General features: G+C 50.3%; 1 long non-coding RNA gene across 2 annotated transcripts; it reads right to left on the minus strand.

Annotated features, from left to right (window-relative positions):
* Window positions 1–399: 399 nt before the first annotated feature.
* On the minus strand, window positions 400–6,628 carry LOC142085721 (uncharacterized). Of its 2 annotated transcripts, none has more exons than XR_012674793.1 (5): window positions 4,349–6,628; window positions 3,835–3,912; window positions 1,100–1,260; window positions 654–1,008; window positions 400–572 (listed from the first exon to the last, which is right to left on the minus strand). It is a non-coding gene; the product is annotated as an uncharacterized LOC142085721 (long non-coding RNA). The 2 variants fall into 2 exon arrangements; XR_012674795.1 differs by having other exon boundaries at window positions 4,296–6,628.
* Window positions 6,629–16,289: the final 9,661 nt, after the last annotated feature.

Raw genomic sequence — 16,289 nt, forward strand, 5'->3', positions numbered from 1 at the left:
GTTGTATAAGGGAATGGGGAGTCATGTCCTCCACACTGAATGTAGCAATTTAAAAGTGAAACAATAAATATGTTGAAGTGCCTGTTCCTGTGATCATAACTGTAGTAGACTAACCATGCATGCAGTATTATAATTTTACATCCCATGCCCTTAACCACCAGTAGCCACAAAAAACCATACACTGTACGTTTGTTTGGCAGGGGGAAGCTCAGAAGTAAATGTTTCCTTTCCAGGCTGTTACAGCGAAGCTAGCTAATGTTAACATTTATATGAGATGGCAATACGAGATGATGATTTGGCAGCAAATTGGACAGCAGAGAAATGTAAAACAAATCCAGCACGCAGGCTATGTGACTGAATGGAGAATGAAATAGAGAAATATAGGAAATGTAAAGGACGTCTTCAAGAAATCCCAGATTCTCAGACCAAATACTAACCTTTTTAGAAAGCACATGTGGTTCTGACCTGCAGGATGTTGTTAGTGGGTGTTTCGGTACTCTCTTGTTTTTCAACACATCCCAGTATTTCAGCAACTCAGAATATGGCCACGGACACATCAGTCCTCCAAAAAGCTGATGTTAAGCTTAATAGGGGTAAAAAACACCGGTAAGGTAACAAATGATGATTTCAGGGTTTCTGGAAATAATACATACCAAGAGGCTTTCTCATGACAAATACTGTTTTCCTTTATTAATCTGATTCAAAAGCACACCCAGGAAGATGCATATTAATGGTAAGGCCTGCAAGCTCTTGCAGAAACAATTACAGGTAATACAACAACTACTAAGAGACAACCGTTAAAGTTGTTGTTCTGTGTTTGTGCAACGAAGCGTCAGTATATGTAGCCACGCTGGAGTCTGAAAATGAACAATTTCTTGCTCCTTAATTTGCTGTTTCTTAGGTTGTCACGTGGTGAGTTTTATCTTGAAGTCACAGTTACCAGCTGCAGTGGTAACTTTATCCAAAGCAGCCATAAAAACACACCACATGTTGTATTTCAGGAGGTGTCTGCAAATGACAAAACCCTTAATCGCCTCGGTAAAGCACACCGTTGGGTGTTCCCGTAAGAGATGGGGGGAGGCTGCCTAACGTGCGTTACCTGGGGAGGAGACCTTGTTTTGTTCAGGGTGAGACCAGTGTTACTGGATTCGATGAGGAAGTTTTCAGTTGACGTAGAAGAAAGTTGCCCAACGAAGAGAGTGCAAAGAATGAGGAAGCAGGTTGGTCTCAGCCCTCCGTGGGGACCTTCCCTTCACCAGCCTTGATTACAGCAACAAACTTACAGTTTTTTGGAAAAGAAAGAAGTTGCGACCTTAAGCATGCAAAGCAAAGCTCGCCATTTGACAAGCACTTTCTCTACTGCCACAAACAACATCCTTGTGCTGTTGTGATTTATTTCAGAACAAGGTGTGTTAGTGGCTCAGCCTGCTGCAGGCACCCCTTAAGCAGGTGGGGAATACCTACTTCATCTGTGGTAAAAAACAGAAGCATAAACCAGCTCCACCTCACTCTAGCCTGATCTGCTCTCTGCCAGCTTTTCTCTTTCCACGCTTTCCTTCCAACTACACTAAACTATACTGAATGTAACCCAGCAAAAGTTCAGAAGACCAAAGACCACACACTGTAAGATAATTACAAAACTGCTTTTAATAAGTATTCTTCCCAGAAACTTGTAGAGCTTTTATATGACAGTCTTATAGAAACAAAATTGCAATACCAACCTTGAATGTAAAGAAATAAATGAAGCCGGTTTAGAACCCAATTCCCAAAAAACTTCGGAAGAACATTCATTATTCACAGCAACATGCTGACACCTGAAGAGACTTGAGGCCATAGCACTCTCTGTCCTCAGCTCCCAACCAGCAAGACATGCCAACGTGCAATGCGGGGTGCAGAGTGCCTTGTAATAAGCAACATAGGATTCATACACTTGGCGCCTGGATGAGATCTGACTGCCAAAAGCAGGCGAAGCAGCAGTGCCACAGGGCTGGGGAGGGCTGAAGAACCAGCTCTAGAGGAGCAAGTAGCTCTGGAGATCCAGAAGCATGAGGACAAGGGGTGGGGATGGTGACGAAGAGCCAGTGGAAGGGCAGTGAGAAGTAAGCAGGCAGGAGCAGTGGAGCTTGTTTAAAGAAAGGAACGGGGTCACTGAAACACATCAGCCATTCTCAGGCTTTCCTAATCATCCCTGACCCACTGCTTCTTCTCCGGGGCAGCGTGCCTCCCTGCTCTCTCACTGATGTACAGACACTGTCACGTTCCCCCTTGCCCCATGCTTTAGGTTGCACCCAGCCTACCATCCCCTCACCAGCTGGAGCAAGCCAGCTGACCCTTCAAGCCATGGCCCAAAAAAATCTTTCCACCCTAAACTCCACCAAAATGTGCCTGCCCCGTCGAGCACAACCCCTGACAAAGACAGCTTCCAGCTTCCACACCCAGCAAGCCCCACTGGCTGTCCCCAGCCCCATGCCCGGGCTCCAGCAAAGACCTTAGAAACACAGTCACGAGGGCTGGGTCTGGCAGGGGTGAACGGCTCTGGCACTCAGAGGTACGGGCCCAGGTTTGTAAACGCTAAAGTCAGGGTTGGAGATTGGGACACTAAGGACTGAAGAGCACCGCCTCTTTCTTTGCTCCTCAGGGCAAGCCTGAGTGCTGGTACTCAGCGAGGCAGAAGGTTTTGGGTTATGTTTGGGGGAGTGTTGGCTGATAGTTTATGATTAAGGCTGGAATCAGGCTTTGGGGTAAAAAGGGCTGAAAGTCTAGGACTATTCCTGAATAATGTGAAAATTGCAGAGGTATGATAAGATCTGTACCCAGTTCTTGTCATTCTGGGACAGGGCTGCAAAGGCACTTGTGCTAAACAAATCACGTGGCTTCCCATGAGATCTGGAGGGATGACAAATGCACTCAACCTTAAGCTTGGGGTGAATTATTGCCATGGGTGGACAGTGGAGGCTAAAGAAAATGTCAGGAATAGGGAGTAGAGCTTAGGACTGAGGAACTAGAATGATAGGAAGATGATACAGTCTCCAAGCACTACAACACACACTTGTACAAATGGCTTAATAATTAGCTATTGCTCAGGTATGGCTCACTGTTGTATGGGCCAGTATAGAGCCAGGATCGTGTTGGTGTTGGGGTCATGGTGCGAAGTACAGGTCACGGTAGCCAAGGCCATTGCTAGGGATTGAGTGTGGGAATTTTTCTGTCATTAAAGTTACCGTTAGAGGTCAAAAAAGCAGGGTCTATTTCACCCTGCATGCTCTACAGAATACATTTATAGGCACATCATCTTCTGATCTCCCAAAAGACAACCTTTGCCATACAACATCCTTCACCCACAAGTCTATTATTGTCTAGCCGTTCCCAGATCTTCAGCAAGGTTCATGGTGGGCTGAGGGCTGGTATCAGCAGGGAAAATTAGTTTATCGGTGGCTCTAGGACGCTGGGCTATGATTCGAGGTAAGGGTCTTAGCAAGCAACCTATTCTGATCAAGGACATGACTACCAGCACCCTGCTCAGCAGCAGAGAAGAGGGGATGGGAGAAGAAAGCACTCATCGTTGCACAATAAAAGCACCCACAGCCCATGCCTGGCCTCGTGCATCTCCCAAAGCACATGGGTGTATGTACGCTGTAGGTGGCACAGAGGGAGGATAAAGAAGGGGGAGCAGGGCAGGGAGGTTGCCAGAAGGGAGAAAGGGAAATTTTCTGGGACTTTTGTCACTTCTGGGTACTGGCCAAATCACATACATCTACACACAAATATGCCTACTTGTCTCTTGGGAGCAGGAGGAGAACTCACACCCATCAGTCAGAGGACAGTGGCTCTCACCTGGCAGGGCACGGCTGGTTAAACAAATACCAGAGATGATACTCAGCAGACAAAGAGATGGCCCAGGAGCAACTGAGACTAGGGAGAATCAGAAAGAAAAATCAGACATTAATAGACATTTCCAGAATAACATGAAAATAATCAGATAAATTGTTGGAAAAACATGGGGGCAGAGGTAGTTTCCCCATGTTTGGTCATTTCTTCAGTGTATTTTTGCACATTTTGGAAAAGCACTCATTTTTAAAATTATTTATTTATTTTCACATCAAGAGGCTTAAGACTGCCAAAAAGCAAAGCTCTGGACTAAAAAAGCGTTCCAGTTCCCTACATGAAGCTGCCTGAAGTATACCCAGAATTGGCAATATGATCTTTGCATCTGCAGAGAAAATACTGAGTCATGTTGTCAGCCCACACACATTTAACAAAAATAAAAGCAGCCCAACGATTCAAGATTCACCCACTCGTCATTTTAAGAAAACACAAGTCATTCAGTCATGCCTCATGCTTCAGAGACCTTCAGAAAACACCCAGCGCAGGGAACATTCGCCCACGTCATGCCCACGCGCCGTTTCGAACCAGCGATGTCGTCTGCAACTCATTCACTCGCGGGTCTGGACGATGTTTGGTTCAGCGTCCTTGGAGGAAGTCGCCGAGACTTAAAGGTTTCTGCCGAAAACGCAACATGATAGCTGCAGCCTCAGCCCTTCTGTTAGCAACGCCGAAATGGCGTAACATAGCGTACCCGGCTTGAGTCCCTGGAGGAGGCAGGAAAGCGTCCTGTGCTTCATTGCATAAAAGATCTGGCAAACTTAAGCTCTAGTTTGCCAAAGATGCTACTCTAACTCTTCCTTCGAGGGTTAATCCTGTACTGAAGCGTTAGCTCTCCCCACGCTGGGCTCCCCGGTCACTCGGCACACATTAGACCGGGAGGTATTTGCACAACGATCGAGGTTTGGGGAAATACCCAGGAAATCCTCCTCCTTTTACCCCTTCCCACATCATTGTCCCCTAGCAAGAAAAAGCAGGTTCCTGCATTTCACCCAGCTCCTGGCAATCTCTCTTCCTCCTTCAGTGCTAAAAGCTGCTTGAAGTATTAACAGCTGAACCTGGATGTGCGGCAGCCAGCCCAGCGCATGACGGACGTCACGGCACGGAGGACGTGGAGTTACACAATCTCTGCGGTGCTGAAAGCTATGCTGGAAACTTGTCAGGAGCCCAAAGGCCAGAGCTAATTTGTATTTTCTTTTACACAGCATGATTTTAATCAGAGAGAAAAGCACCCGGTTATGTTTTATGTACAGAGTGTTATAAGTAGAGACAAGTTAACAGAGCAATGAGGGGCAGGACGCACTCTGAGGGCAGCGCAGGGAGGAACATTAGACAGGGAAAGGAACGGCAGGCAAGTCTCTACACCCAATTTACCAGCATTTCCTTGATTCTTCAGGAAGGCCACGTGCTATGAAGCAAGAGGCTAAGAGGCAACTTCTTCAAAATGCTGTGATTGCCTAATTCTCTTTATAAGAAGGAAGAAGTAAAAAAAAAAAAAAAAAAAAGAAAAAAAGAGACCTGCAAAAAGCTTGAGGATTGAGGACAAGCTTGTTTGAAAAAGCTCTTCCCAGAGGTTCTGGATGTGGCACCAAGTAAAACATGGCATTCAGGAAACCCGTCTCACTTGCAGCCAATATTTGATAGCAGTCGAGTCCGGGTGACCTCTAACATAAGCTCCTCTGGCTTCAGCTGCAAACAGGTGTGTGTGAGATCCCCTTTACAACCAATTTTCTGCCTGGCTGAGAGCAGACAGTTCAAAGGGCTGGCACAGCCCCCGGGCACTGCTATTCCCAACACAGGCTCGCCTCCAGCACCCCCTTTCCATGCTGCGATGGCCGGAGAGCGGGAGTTGGGAGCCAGGTCCTCATTCGGTCACCTTTCCCCGGCCGGGCTCGCAGCCATGCCCCCTTCCCGGGACGCAGAGTCGGGATGCACCCTTGCGTGCCGCCAACGTGAGCCAGAGAGGGAGCGGGAGCGGCAGGTTAACAGAAGAGTAAATATACTTTGACGTTTTCTTGATTTGTTTGCTTTGTAATCCCGGTAGGTTTACTGGAAACTCAGATGTGGGGTTTGCCACCTGGGGAGTGCTATTGCTGGAGAAAATCCTTAATTTCAGCCTTCCTCTCTTTACCCACTGGGAATAAATGCTCCTCTCCCCCTCAGTTCAGCTTCATTCCTTGAAAGCTGAGAAAAAGAAAGGAAAAAAAAAAGAAAAAAAATCAAACCTGGGACCTTTACTTTGCTCTGGAGCATGATTTAGATGTGTTGTTTGATGTCTAGTTCAGGATGGGATGAGCTGCATGTTAGAAATATAAAAGGAAAGCTGTCAGACAAGCTCAGCTGGAGCTTCCTACATTCAGTTCGATAAATCCTACCCCCGGAGCTTTATCCCACCAGCTAGCCCCTCTCCATTGTAGCCCCCGAAAGCAGCACCCTCTCGGCTCTCATCCCTCCTCCACGTGCTCCTTCGCCCCCCTCCCCCATGCACATTTGTCCCCCCCGACTCAAACAGCTCCCCAAGGAGCTCAGGCACCACCGGTGCTCGGGATGAGCAAAAGGGAAGGCAGAGTCGGCTGAATATGCAAACAATCCTGTGTGCACCCCAGCATGTACAATCCAGGTCTTTGTCAGCATGATGGAGTACGCTCCGTCCTGTTTGTTTTCCTTCCCTGGTATTACCATACACACCCTTTCCATATGAGCATCATCAAATACTGAACCTGAATCAGCCTTTTCAATTCAGAGGCCGATTTCTGCCTGGCTAATATCTGTCCACAAGCTGCGTATTTATTTTATTCAAAAACCATAGCCCATCATAAAATCTAGTGTAAAATCTATGGCCGCCATTAAAAAAAAGAGCACCAAAAGGCTCTTCCATGTTTGATTTCTGATGCCACTAATGCACCGGCTGGAAGCGTTTTCACTTCTTCGGGCAGCCCTGCTTGGACGCAGCCCATTGCGACTGGAGCGCGATTGCTTTTGCACTTCGAGGCGGCGCGTTTGGGATGCTGCCTGCCTGCCTGCCTGCCTGCCTTCTCCCCTGCGCGGCTTCACGCCGCAGGGACATGCATGGTGTGCGGGTCGGTCCCCCCTCACATCGCCCTGGACGGAGGGCGACAAGGATGTTGGGGCAAAGGTGCAAAGCACTTTTGCGGCTCGGGGCAGCGACGGCAGCCACCGGAGCGACACTGGCAGGGCCCCAGGCCGGGCAGACAATAGCTCTCTCCCCGCTCTCTCCCTCCCGGCCGCATCCGTCGTCCTCAAGACGGAAGAGTCTCATGAATCAAGTCAAACACCCAGTGACAGGCTGGAGAAATCTATTAATATGCACCCGCCGCAGCACGTCGCCAGCCCCCTGCCTCGCGCGCCGCTCACCTGCCTGTCTCACCCCTGGCAGGCAGCGCCGGAACAAAGGAGCAGGGGAGGACGGCAGCGACTGCCCCCGAAACGGAGGGAGGCAGCGGCTGAAGACAAAGCTCATTCGCCGGCCGCCATGGGTGTGAGGAATGCTCCCGCTTGCCCTATTGTCTGGGGTCCTTTGTGCTCCTCAGCCCCCCTGGTCCCCAACCGCACAGGCAGAAATATTGGGAGCAGGACAGAAACGGCTTTGTTGAAAGAAGCCCTCGCGTGCGAAAAGCCTCTTGCCCTCGCCCCGCCATACGTGCCCGTCTGGCGCACCGGCCCGCGCTCCTTCTGCCCCAGAAGGCAGGTAGGGAGCAGGGGGCTGCAGAGCAACGCAGACAGACGGACCCGGGGGGTTTGTTTCTCTGCACCCATGGGGCACCCGGCAGCCGCCTCCTGCTCCCCCAGAGATTTGACCCTGCGACACCCTTGGGAGGGGGGGAGCGGTCACCTGGTCCTGCATAGGGGAGCGGGAGGGCTGATGCAGGGCCGGCATGGCCGGCAAGCCCTGCTAGGCTCCATTAGGGAGCAGATCTGACAACACGGACACCGGTGCGCACTGAGCACCCGCCGCGCCCCCCGCATCCCTCCCGGCCTCAGGAGCAGCACAGACGCCTCTGCCAAACCTCCACTGCTTTGTCAAGCGGTGGCCGTGGCCCCCCCTGTACGAGCCACATCTGCGGCTGCAGCATTACACCCCCCCAGATCCTGCAGGGCTGGTGGCGGGACCCAGATTCCCTCGTCTCAGGGCAGAGCCATAATTGCCAAGCCCTCCCGAGGGATCAGTCCCCAGCTGCGGCATACCGCTCGGCTCTCCTCCCTCTGCCACCACACGCTGGCATTGGAGGGACCAGGATGGAGAGAAGAAGGGAAAGCCAGGTCCCTCCAGTGCGGGGAGCAGGGTGACCCCACAGTGCCCGTGCCACTGCCCAAGGGACCACAGTGCTGCCCGGTCCCACAGCGGCCGCAGCACGTGGGCCAGCTCCGGTGAGCGACCCACGGAGAGGCACTGCTCATCCGGACACGGCACACCGGCTCGTGCAGTCCTTGCCCTGCCCGCCCCCGGCTGTCTCGCACCTCCCCGCCAGCACTGCTCGCACAAGCGATCTTAGCCACACGCGGAAACAACCGCATTCGGTTGGGGTCTCATTCGGACAATACGGCCAACCGGACATAAGCAAAGAAATAAAGATAAGGTCCAAACCCAAGGGAAAAGCTTAGTCCTGAGAGATGGCACTGGGACCACGAAGGAGCCCTGGCACGCAAGTGCTCCACCGCCGGGACGGCAGCGCTGGGCGCTCTGGCACAGAGAGCAACAGGGTCCGGGAACAAACACCGGGAGACTTACTGTGTGGGGGCTGCTGAAGGGCGTCTATAAGGGACAGGGATGGTAAGGAGGCAGCTGTATACATACAATTAAAGAGCCTATTTCTCAGTTTTGTGCTGGGAAAACCAGTTTCTGACATTTTCTGGTACTAAGGAGTGCACGTTAAAGAGGAAGGCTATATTCAAAGTTCAGTTTCTCTTCCTATTTTTCATTATATTTGGTGTATTTTAGATAAATTCTAAGTATCTGTTACAAAAAAGCTCGTATGGCCATCAACAAGGAGGTCTCCAAAGAAGCTTTGTTCAGAAATAAGTTTTTGCTACAGAAAACTCCAAAATTCCTACTTTAAAAAAAAAAAAGAGTAGAAACCACGATATCTAAACAGCATCACTTCCTTCTTTGAGTTTTGCACTTCACAGTGAAGCTTCAGCAGCTCTTGCAAAGTATGCTCGTGCTTTATAAGCAGGACTCGCACTGAGTTCAGTGGACAGGAGATTCCCAGTAACGGCTAAGTTGCAGAAGCAAGGCTCTTGCTCCCAAAGCCACCAACTAAGAGGAGACTTGGTGAGGGGTGGTTAAAGCAAAAAGCCAGATAAAGCAAAAGGCTTTCATCTTGGACTGTAAAAAGTCAGCAAAAGGGGAAAGAGTTGGGGGTGGGTTGGTGGCAGAGCTACTGGGCTCTCTTCTCCGTGCCCCTTCCATGCATCCTGCTTCCCCGGGCAAATGGGGATGTGGCAGCTCAGCCCCCCTGGGCCCTGTGCTGGCACCGAGCTGGCGTTCCTGCAGAGCAGCATTTCAGCAACTGGAGGGCCGGCTGCATCAGACCAGAGCTGAACTGAAGTGACTACGAGGGCTGGTTCGGCATCCGAGCTGGAGAGGCTGCCAGAGTTAATGAAGCTGATGAGAACGGGATGGGGTGTAATGAGGTGCCTCTTACTGAAAAGCGGGGAACTTCCCCAGGCAGCCTTCAGCTCCCGCGGAGCTCTCGGGTCAGTTTGTAACTTATTAACGCCCACGCTCGCACGATCAAAGTTCAGCACGTGTTTGGTTGCTTTTCTGGAACAGCGGACTTGAAAAGCACATCGCACAGGTTTTCTAGGAATAAAAGAGATGTGCAGAGAAAGCAACTCTTACCCCATCTGCCCAGAGACCTCCACCGCACCACTGTGCATTTGGGTCGTGAGACCGTATTCGTTCACCACCCGGTGTCTGAGGACTCAGCCCTGCTCAGCTACTGCACCCATCTCCATCAGGCCACGGCCCCTTCCTCCTGTCGCGACAGAACAGCTCTGCACCCCAGCAAAGCCTGAAACGGTCCCCAGGCTTAGGAGGAAATTCTCCGCCGAGAAGGCAGATTTATTCGCTTCCCGGTGTGATGAGCAGATTTGTCAGCACACTCGCTGCACGTTTTAAGTGTCTCCCCTGCAGCTGGAACTTAACCCTAATCTAAATTATGCCTCTGGTGCCCTAATTTAAAGAAGTGTTCAATAGACTATTGGAAAATCAATTGATCTGCCGCTGGATGAGCGGAGATGGGTAACAGATTTAGCATCGCACCTCAGCATCAGATGAGAGCAACAGGGCTGTTTCTCCCGGGAGCGGGGGACAGTCGCGTGCAAGGGGACTGCTGTGGCTCCTGCAGCCAGTCTCTCGTCAGGCCATTAAGCCCACACAAGCCAGGTCACCTCCAAAAGAAACTCGGAGATCCCAGGTATGATTTTCTATCTGCTGCTTTCTGGGCTGACCACTGCTCCTGGGGAGCTGTTCCTTTGGAGGCAGAGGAAGGGAGGGTGGCCCTGGCAGACATGGAATGTGGTCACCCCACTGGTGGGCAGAAAGCCTACCCCACTGGTGGCAGCGAGGACACACGCAGAGGAGCTGCAAGAAAGGCACAGTGAAAAGGAGGTTCTTACTAACCAAAGCAGAGAGGAAGACGAGAGCCCAACACTGATCAAACCTGGGAGAAAAGCACCGATGGACGGAGCTGCAAATGTAGGCTTCCAAAGGTATCACTGGGCAGGACGACACCAGAAAGAAAATCCAAGGAAGAGAGTCGCTGAGCAGGTGGCATGCTGTGAATCCTGGCTGACCAGGGATCGGCACTACTCACCCCAGCGTACGCCTGTTGCGGCAATTAAGTTACCCAGCGAGAAGGGGTTACACAGCAATTATAAGTACCTCCCCACCAGCGGAGCAGCCAAACACCCTCTGCTACCCACAGCTTCCCTGCAGGCTCACAAGCAAAAGAGCCAAATGGGTTTCATTCACTTTGCAGCTACTGCCCAAACCAGCATAGGTAACAGCGTTGGACCTGCTACTCAAGAGACAAGCCTACACTGACTTAAAGGACGATGCACAAGCGTGCTTGCTTGCTTATCCAAACCTGCAGATGTCCAGAGAGCATGTAGTTCTGTTGTTCAAAGTGTTTTTATTTACATACTTTATAATGAACAGTATCTGTGTATCATTCTTTGTAAGTATCTGCACTCCCTGAAGGTCAGAGTTTTACATCCAAGTAAAGTTACTGGAAGCGTTACTCATTTTTGAGCATTTTATTGGAGCGATCAGTGATTTATCAACCACTTCTGGCACCGGTTGTGAACATGCAACTGTTGCTTACTCTGACCCACAAAGGGCCACTATTTTAGCCCTATTAGAAGTGAGATGTTCCTTGCTATTCAGATGGTACCAGTGCCTACTGCCAGACCTGCAAGGACACATCACCTGCAGCCTTTTAATCAAAGGCCGGGTCTGGGGGGAATAAAGTTCAGGGTTGATTTCTTTCTGTGTATTATTACTAAAAATTCACCAATATGCCAAGTATACTTCATGTCTGGTGGGACAAAGCATCCCTTCTCCCTCACGTTTGCAGAAGCAAATACAATTGGAGAAAGGACAAAGTTCCACTTCTGCAGCCACTTACCAGAAGAAATGGTGTGGTTTGGCCATCACGATCATTTGTTTTCCCTGCAAAGACGTACTAACAAGGCCCTCGCTTCTCAGTGATTGAGGAGGAGGGAAAGAGAAACCTTGACCACAAAGAGGAACCCCGTCTCTGGGAAACAGGCAAAGAGGATGCTGTTAAACATTTCAGGAAACACTAAGGGAAAGATGGGGGCAGCCAGAAGCTTTGAAAGTTTTGATTTCTCCAAGATAATGAATTGCCTGTTCTAACTAAAGGAGAAATAGCCTGAGAGCCCTCCCTCCCAGAGAGGTTTCTCCTACAACGTTCAATACTGTAAAGGGCTGGAGAGAACGCTCTCGGCTGGATTAATTTACAAGGTAAAAGTGATTTTTTTTTTCCCAGGGGGAGTTAAACCAGACTCATGCCCTTGCTTCTCTGGAGTTGATAAAGAGTGTTTGAAACCCTCCTGCTTGCACGAGGAGGGCAGGAGCGTCTCCCACCCCAGGAGCACAGGCGCTGCCAAGCCCAGGACCACCCCGGCAACTGGGGAATTGCCCGAGCGACGTCTTTGCGGGAGAAGTTAAATACTTCAGATTCCCTCTTCAACCAGGCTACTTAAGCTTTGGATCTGTTTTTGTTAAAGCCTTCTTATTTTAATTAAGAAAGTCCTTGTTGAAATGCAGCACCCTGCCCCTTCGGTTACGGTTAACATGTGTCTGCCGAGATCGCCAGCAAGTCTTTAAGACACAGTCAGGCTGAACTCAGTAGTTCTCAAGGAGTGATAAAAACCCTTTAAATGTAGCATGGGAGGAAGATCATACTCTCAGCAAACTGAGGATCCAAAATAACCCTGAGAAACTTGAGTTTTGGGCCAATAGGAACCTCATGAAGCACAGGAAGGGGAGTGCAAAGCTCTGGAATAACACCAGGCATCAGCGCAGGCTGGGAACAGACTGGCCAAGTAGTCGCCCAGCTGAAAAGGACATGGGGGTTACAGGGATGCCAAACTATGTACGAGTTAGCAGCGTGCTCTCCTCGCAAACACCACGAATTGCATAGCGGGCGATGTCAGGGGCAGCGTGGCCAGCAGGTCAAAGGGAGGTGATAAATCAACACTGCTGAGGCTGCACCTGGAACAGAACTGGAATAGTGGTCTTCATGAATATTATGAGTCCCAGAGCAAAGTTAGGGCTTCCTGGAAAATCTATTCATTTCGATTTTTGGGGGAGAGAAAAAAAAAAAAGAAGGGAAAAAAAACAAAAAACCCAGAAGTGATAATTTCCTCCCAGTTCCCATGTCTCTCTAAATGGCCCTACATCACCACATTTAGGATGTGTACCTGAGAAAGCAAGGTTCTCTTTTAAAGTAAAATTTCTTGTAGGAAGATGACTTGAGAAAGGGAACCAAGCTGTGTGCTGTTCAGGGCGCAAGACAGCGCTGCCGGCAGCCTCCCTGCCAGTGGGACATAAGGAAAGGACAGAAGAAAAAAAAGAAATTGCTGACAGCCTTCCTGCCCTCCGGCAACCCTGGAGCATCACAGCAAGATTAATTTGAGATGGCAGTGGACTAATAGATGGTTTTGACAGGGTAAAGTGGAGAAGATCAGATAGGAGAAAATATGGCTACACTGAACTAGCTGTGAAATCCTTGATCTCCTTTGGAGAAATGCATTGCTTTTAGCCGCCGGGTGTCAGTCACTGGTGCAAGCCCAGTAGGTAAATAGGCCCAGGCAGTGTTTGCAGCAGGAAACTTAACCAGAAAGGAATTTTATCCGCCCAGAGCAGGCCCCTGCCCGGGGCAGCCCGGAGACCTCTCTAGCAATCACACACTGACACCACTTAAGGTCTAACCTGCTCAGGTACCTACTGCTCCTCTGCTCTTACAGGTGCTGTGCTGGCTGGGGGCTGGTTTTCACCGCTGGAAACAGAGCCCATTTGCATTGACCAGAAATCAGTGTTCAGCAACAATTATTAAAGGCAACCGCTGCCCAAGCAGCACCAACGAGCGTTTGGCCTGGCCAGGCTGACAATATGACAGCTAAAGTAGGCAAGACCCCCTGCTTAGTGCAAGGGGAACAGCCCTCAACTCAACAATTTGGGCACTTCCACACAGTCTATAAATCTCAGTTGTTTGACTGCTGCTCGTGGATTTTTATCCTCCCCTCTCTTCTCGCCTCCCATCCCTCCGTGAGCCCGCTGTCCCTCCAGCAAAGGACAAGGGTTTTTTTCTGGAGAACATCAGCACTTCTCCACACGACCTCCCAGGCACAGGAGGTGATGGACAGCAAGACAGCCAAGCCTAATCCCCACATGCTATGTGGTTTTTTTTCATCCCATTCCCTTCCTTTTACAGCCTAAGTGGGAGAGACTCAGGCCAGATCTCAGCCTCCATCTGCAGCCCGGGATTATGATCTGAAGCATAATATTTCTTTATGAGCAAATTATCACCGAGACTTCAATGCGCTGTTGGCCTTTTAAAAAACTAAGTGTTTAGTATTTTTATTTCTTTCTGCTTTGCGGTTTATGGCTCCCATAAATCAGGTGACAGGCTGTGGCACAGAGGGCTGATCCGATCTGTGGGAACGAGGAAAGGGGCAGGAGAAGGGAGCACTGCCTGCGTCCTTAACAGGGACCTCTGCTCCCTGCTGTAAGTGTCCCCGTGGGGGAGGCAGGATGCTGCCCACTTGAGGCGGTGCTAACGCCATGCCAACGCTTTCTTCTCTGATGCTGAGTAAAAAAAAAAACTTATTTCTTCTGTGCCACACCATCTACTCATAAAACGTGAAAAGCACTTCTCTCTCTCACAGGAGTGAGAGCAGTGATAAATCCATTAACATTCACAAACTGTCCCATCAGTACAGAAATTAAAGCTACCGAGGGGATGGACACAAGCAAAGTACTAACCCGCTACACTGGTAAACCAACCCATGCATTTGAAACAATATCAAATGTGACCCAACGTATTGCTGATCTAGAAGTCTTACCTTGTAGCAAATGAAGGATGCTGCCATGGTTAAAAGACTACTTCAGAGTCAGAGACTTTGTGCTGAACTCCCAAGTCTTGCAAGTTGAAGACTAAATTTTCAAGGACATTTAATCACGCAGAGATGCGCCAAAGGCCATGCTACAAGGTGTCCCAGCAAGCCACTCATCAGAGAAACCTCTGCCCTACGTCTCCGTGCTTCCAAATACTATTAAAAAAGTCTGTCCTGTAATCAGCCTACTCCCTCTCAGGGAAATGGGATCCATAGTCCTTCCTTTCCCTGCCCCTTGCCGTCTGTCTTGTGCACTTGGACTCTGAATACTTTCCTACATGCACATGTGCTTAACACCTTGCCCAGCAGGCCACCATCTTCACAAAGACCTTAAGGCTCAAAAGACAAATAATATATAATATTTCAAGGACTTTGTTGGATTGGAGGTTGCAGGGTTATCACTGAAGGTGGTTTTATAGCTAGCTGTACTGCTTTGTTCATTGACAAGAACCGGGCTTTCCCCCTACACGTTCAATGCTGGTTTGCTAGGGCAGACATTGGTACCAGTACTTCATCTTCCACTGCTAGAAGGACGGGAGCGCAGGTGGCTTACTGCTGTTTCAAGGGAAAGTCTCTGCAGAATAGGGCGAGAGGACTTCTGCAAGGACAAGCCCTGAGATTCCTTCCACTGGTTCACAGAAGCCCAGGAGGTGACATAAGTTCATGTGGCAACCCTCCCTTGAATAGTCCCACAGTCCCAATCCTTCCTTTGGCATTTCCAAAGCAGTTGAAACCACCACCAGGCATTTGAAGACATTTGGCCTACCGAGGCACAAAGTGATGCCAAGCATTGCCTTGCATTTGAGGGGCTACCTGCAGCCCAGCCTCCACCACTGGTCCTCCACTCAACCAGGAAGATTTTACCTGCTACAAAAGGCTGTACAAGAGGGAGGTGTTGCTGCCATCCTCAGCAGGCACTCACCTTCTCGGTGGGCACCAGCAGCACCGGGTTGTGCACCCAGACTGCTGTGAAAGCTGTAAGAGTGCTACTGACTGGGTAGCCAGGTGCCAACAAGCACAAAGGCGTGGGGGTATTTCATTTTATACACATTTTACCGACATTTAAAAGCATATGAGAGTCCCAACCCATCCCATAACATGCACATAAGATTGTATGAAAGGTAAAAGGAGGAAGTTAATTGAGCGTGGATAAATACACCTAATAACAGAGGCAGTGCTGGCCAGAGACTGGTGGTGGCCCTGGCCAGAGACTGCGGCACGCGCCTTGGCCCCAGCTCCTCGTTGGGCACCTGGCCCAGCCGTCCAGTTTAGTCCCTAGCCTTGGCCACCGGGACTGTTTGCCCCTACAAGCCGCTCTGTGATGGGGGAAACGGAGGGGCACGTGGTCCAAAGCGCAGCCCTTGCACGTGGCCTCAGAAAGCGCCTGGGAACCTCTAATCCACACGAAGAGCCCGCTGGATTTGAGGAAGATGGGGACAATGGCGATTTTGATCCCCTCCGACAGTTCACAGCGCGATCTGCAGAGCACGCTGGGTTTCCAGCCAGGAAAGGGAAGGAGAGGAGGCCGGCTTGGGGGGGATCCCAAAGAGCACAGCCCCTTCCTGGGGCTCTCGGCCAGTGCCCTCACAAAGGACATGGTCGCCGTTTCTCCTGTTTGGCAATGCTTGAAAGCAGGACATGCAGAGGCCCGTGGGAACCCCAACGCAGAGGCCCCTCCGTGGGCAGCAGTGGGGCCCCTGGGACAGCACCGGGAAGGATGCAGGAACGGGTCCCTGCCC

The sequence above is a fragment of the Calonectris borealis genome, chromosome 1 (genome assembly GCF_964195595.1).
Source record: "Calonectris borealis chromosome 1, bCalBor7.hap1.2, whole genome shotgun sequence".
NCBI classification, from domain to species: domain Eukaryota; kingdom Metazoa; phylum Chordata; class Aves; order Procellariiformes; family Procellariidae; genus Calonectris; species Calonectris borealis.